At 42.5% G+C, this 5,303-nt stretch overlaps 1 pseudogene; it reads right to left on the bottom strand.

Moving 5' to 3' along the window:
• Nucleotides 1-4,167: 4,167 nt before the first annotated feature.
• On the bottom strand, nt 4,168-5,074 carry LOC142456636 (olfactory receptor 2A14-like; annotated as a pseudogene).
• Nucleotides 5,075-5,303: the final 229 nt, after the last annotated feature.

Here is a 5,303-nt window from a genome sequence, read left to right as displayed (position 1 = left end):
TAGACATGGAAGGACTCTTCTTATGGATCTTCTCTCTGTTTTATGACGTCTGTGTGTCGGCAAATGGGATGATCTTGGGGCTCCTCAGTCTGCACCTCACACTACATGGTCCTGCTACTTCTTCTTCCATCTCATTGTACTGCTATGCCTTTTGTTTCCAGAAATATTCCCTAGGGAAAGTTGAAAAACATTCTTTTGTCAAATGTGTTATACAGATTTTTGCCGTCCTTTCTTATCTTTTTTGCTGCTTCGGACTGACTGGGCTCCCCTGATCTATCCAGCAGCCCAGGCAACACTCATGAGCAGGCTGTGTTGAGGGTGACTGAATCAAGAAACCACATGGAGATGTGAGGTGTTCTAAGCTCCCCCCACTGAGCGGGGCCTGCATGGAGTCATACTATTCCTGGTTTTTGTTTTGTTCTCAACTTCTCCACATCCATCAGAGACCAACATGGTGGACTGTTACCAGGAACAAAGGCAGGTCACAGAACTGCTCAGAGGAGGAGCTGACTTATTCCATGTAAGCTCAGTGCTGGAAATCCACAGCCCAGGTCTGTGTCCTTGATGCTATGACATCTCCAGAGGCTGCAGGTGATGTCCCCCTCTGAGGAGTTGTGCAGTGCAAGAAAACAGAGTAGGTGTGCTTTACTGATTTGGAGGAACTTCAACCTGAGAGTTGACCCTAGCTCCCAATATTCCTTCATCAACAGGTTCGTCTTAGCTAGAGTCAGCCCGCAAGCCTTTGTCTCATCCTAGTGAGATAAGAAACTAGCCTATTTCTCTAAGACAATGGTAGCTCATCAGTCGATTTTTTTCCAGTCAAGAAATTCCCTAAGTGATTGCCAGTTCATTGGTTAACAAGTCTGACCACTGGCAGGGCTGGATCAAGGGCAATGTAACGTAGAGGAATTCCTGAAACCCAAATAAAGGCTGAACATGATAGTGGGACAAGAGGAAAGTACAAAGAAAGAACTAGGAGGCAAAGGGCAGTTAAAGAGATCTAAATATAGGAATATAGAGATGTAAATATATTTATATATGATGATGGGAAAATAGATATTTGTTTAGTATAAAGGAAACAGATGGACAGTGGGCCCCTATTCAAGTACTCCCTCAAGACAAGAACACTTTGTTCTTACAATTTGGCAGTCTGAGAACCTCATCTTTCCGGCACGATTGTTGAAGACAACGGGTGCACAAGAAAATGTGGAGAAGAAAGCTGAGGGTGCCCGACTATCGAAAGATACAGAATCTGGGGCTCTATAGGCTGGAAGATAAACAGGGTCCTTCTAACTGAGCAAGAATAAAGACACATGGAAGAAGCACACAAACCTGTGAGGTAACAAATCATTAAAGAATCAGGTATCAGGCATCAAAGACATCCCCCCAAAAAAGATCATAGAATTGATCATGAGAGGGAGATCAGAGTGGGGACGCTGGGGCCATCTGTGGGAAATTGGACATCCCTCTGCAGAAGGACCATGGGGAGGAATTAGCCAGTCAGGGTGCAGTGTAGCAATGATGGAACATACAACATTCCTTTAGTTCTTGAATACTTCCTATCCCCACTATCATGATCCCAATTCTACCTTACAAGTCCAGCTGGACTGGAGGATGTACACTGGTCCAGATGGGAACTGGAAACACAGGGAATCCAGGACAGATGACTCCCTCAGGACCAGTGGTGAGAGTGGTAATACCAGGAGGGTGGAGGGAAGGTCATGGAGAAAGGGGGAACCGATTACAAGTGTCTACATATAACCTCCTCCCTGGAGCATGGACAGCAGAGAAGTAAGTGGGTGAAGGGAAATGTCAGATGGTATAAAATATGACAAAATAATAATAATTTATAAATTATCAATGGTTCAAGGGCGAGGGTGAGTGAGAAGGAGAGGGAAAATGAGGAGCTGAAACCAATGGCTCAAGTAGAAAGAGGATGCCAACTATGCACAAATGTGCTTGACACAATGGATGGAGGGATGGATTGTGATAAGAGTTGTATGATGCCCCAATAAAATGATTGAAAAAAACCTGACCAATATTGTGAGATGTTTTTGTTTCAAGGGGAAAAAAACTACCTGAAAGCATACAGTAACATTTTCAAAACAGAAAGACAAATAAAAGCCAGGAAATACAGTGAAAGAATGTCAAAAATCTGGAGGTCGAAAGTTGAAGTAGCAATGTCTGAGTAATGCAAAAGAATGAAAGAATTGAGTATGTTTTTAATTTGACAAATATCAGTTATGGGAAAAAGCATGATGAACATGAAACACAATAGAGTAAAAGGAAGGTTAACTTTGTCAAACTACATGTTCAGTTTGAAAATACTTTAAGAACAAAGTATGAGCCATAAGAAAATAGACATACACACTAAAAGTAAAAGCAAAAGAATACAAAAATAAAAAAGAAATAGAGAAGTAGGATAGCAATTAGCAATGTATTTTAGAATTTGATTTTCAAATCTGAAGTATTATTTATTACCAATACATCCAAGTGCCATTAATGACAACAAATACAAAAGTTTGATTTATTTTTGAGATTTTCTTGCTTTTTTTTCTGGTCAGAATCTCACTGATAGTCAATTCTGACTCATAGTGACCCTGTAGCACAGGGCAGAATTGCCCCTGTGGGTTTCCCAGAGTGTAATTCTTTATAGAAGTCAAAAGCTCTTTCTTTCTCAGAGCAGAACTACTCAGGTTTAGAACTAATGAACTTGTGTTTATCAGTCTAAAGAGTAACTACTGGGCCTGAACTTAAAGTTCATAATTTCAAATTATTTTTTCAGTTCCAAGTTTCTTTATTCATAGGTTTAAAAATTGTATGTTTTGGGAAACATGGTAGCTGGAAAGGTGCTAATTCTGAAAGATGTAAAATGAAAATTCCATAACAAAGCTTGTGGAAGATTTACCAGTGGGATATTCTATAAAATGAAAGTGGTACAAATGGAGAAGAACGTATTGTGCAAAGTATGAAAGACAGAGAGAAGCATGCTAACTTTAATATTGGGTCAGAAGACCCAGAAAGGAAGAAGGAAACAATAACACAAATTATGATTCTGCAGAAAGCCAGACACACTTCCATTGTGCAGAGACGATGGAGAGGAAGACAATGGCTGCTGTGAGTTCAGAGTCATCTTCCCCCTTAGGAGTCTCCTCAGTGATTTGTCTACACAAATCCTGGTTAATACTCGGTAAAGATTCCTCTGTCACCATAATTCCAAATGATCCTGAGATTCAGACGGTGAGACTGAGGCCTTGAAGGTGTAGCTGCCACCAGGTGAATACAGAAATTATACTTCCTTCACAAGCAGTTGAGTTAAGTGTCTCTCAAAACAGATCATTAAAGACCAGAATAAAGGGATAAAGAACTTGAAATAAATCAGCAACAAAATTAAGCAAAATCCAAGGACCTTATTAATCCAGTATTCCTGAAAACAGTGGGTCACGAGATTTTCTGCAATTGTCTCCAGCTGAGGCTCCAATTCATAATCTCAGTGGCTCTCACTGCAGGTCTCAGGTTTGAAGGAGTGGTGAGCAGCAGGGGAACTGCTCAGGGCTCATGATGATGATGATGGAGTATTCCAAATGCTCAGACAGGGCATATTCTAGAAGCTTTTAAGGAAGGCTGGGCTCACACTTAAGTGGCCCCAAATGCCCTCCAACTCTCTACTGTTTATTGGTCATGTGTTGTACACTCTAGAACCACTCAGGATTGGCCTCTAAGTTGGCATCAAATGGAAGTGGATAAGCTTTCAGATGCAAATAAATAATCAATAAATTACTACTCATGAGTCAGCACTGGTGAGCTTTTTGTTTATCAGTAAAGATTTATTGGAACACAGAAACAGTCATCCACGTACACATGATCTGTGGCTACTGTTGCCCTACTATATTTGCTACAACAGAGAGGATGTTGCCCAAAGAATCTTAAGTTTACCACAAAATGTTTACTTGTTGTTGCTTTTTACACCTTCTCTAGGAAAAAATGCCAACCTCAATATCATAAATGTTTTCTCCTCTTTTTTTCTCTAGAAGCACGATAGTTCATGTTTTAGCATTTGAGTTATTAATATTGCATTTAAGGTGGCATTTATTCCAGCACATGGTAACCAGTTGCAACTATCATGTCCTGTGGAGCAAAACCTAAACCCAAGGACCCTAATATCTTTTACATTGACTTCTTCTTGCACAGCACTCTCTGCAGGTCGCCCTTCACCTTTGTGTTCCTCAGGCTGTAGATCAGGGGGTTCAGCATCAGGTTGAACAGACTGTAGAGCAGGGAAAAGACCTTCTGCTGCTCCTCAGGGTGGCTGGACTTGGGCGCCATGAAGAAGAGCCAGACAACACAGAGGTGGGAGGAGCAGGTGGAGAAGGCCTTTCTGTGTCCATCCCACACTGGATCCTCAGGATGGCCAAGAGAATGCAGGTGTAAGACACCGGCACCAGGCAAAGTGGCCCCACTAAGATAAACACACAGGCTCCAAAGATGACCAGTTGGTTGAGCTCAGTATGTGCACAGGCCAGCTTGAGGACAGACAAGATTTCACAGAAGAAATGGGTGATCTCATGAGGTCCACCGAAGGGCAAACTCGGGAGGAGACCCACGTGGAGCAGGGACAGGAGGAAATTAAATTTCCACGTTTTGGTAGCCAGTGTGCTTTAGACCTTGCAATTCATGATGACTGCATCATGGAGGGGGTGGCCGATGGCCACGTACCAATCATAAGATATCACCCCCAAAATCAAGCACTCCGTGTGAGCAAAAGCCAGATTTGGAAATGCCTGCATTATACAAGGGATAATGGGATTGGTTTTTTTCTCACCCAGAAGGTTTGCCAGCATCTTGGAGACATTGTTGGAGGCATAGGGCACGTCAGTCACTGCTAGGTGGGAGAAGAAGTACACGGAGATGAGCAGTCGGGAGTCCAGGCAGATGAGCCCCACAATAGCCCTGTTTCCCAGTGTGTTAAAACATAGAACAGGGAGAAGAGCCCAAAGAGAAAATATTCCAGGTATGGGTCCACCAGGAATTTCAGCCAGGTGACCTCCGAGATCCAGGTCCAGTTTCCCCCCATGCTCATGGCCAAAACTGATGCATCCAAGACTGCAGCAGGAAGATCAGAGAAATAGAGTGGGAAAATGGAACGGGTTGGACTTTCTGAAGAGTTCATCTGTATAAACTAATGACTAGCAGTGGAATGTTGCTTGAGACAAAGCCAGAGGATCAGCTCCTAAGGTTGGAACGCATTCAAAATACTACTGGACTTGAACTTCTGCCTTAATCTTAGGGATGGAGCAGTGTTT

Source organism: Tenrec ecaudatus, chromosome 9 (assembly GCF_050624435.1).
Source record: "Tenrec ecaudatus isolate mTenEca1 chromosome 9, mTenEca1.hap1, whole genome shotgun sequence".
NCBI classification, from domain to species: domain Eukaryota; kingdom Metazoa; phylum Chordata; class Mammalia; order Afrosoricida; family Tenrecidae; genus Tenrec; species Tenrec ecaudatus.
This window is presented reverse-complemented; position numbering and strand designations above follow the sequence as displayed.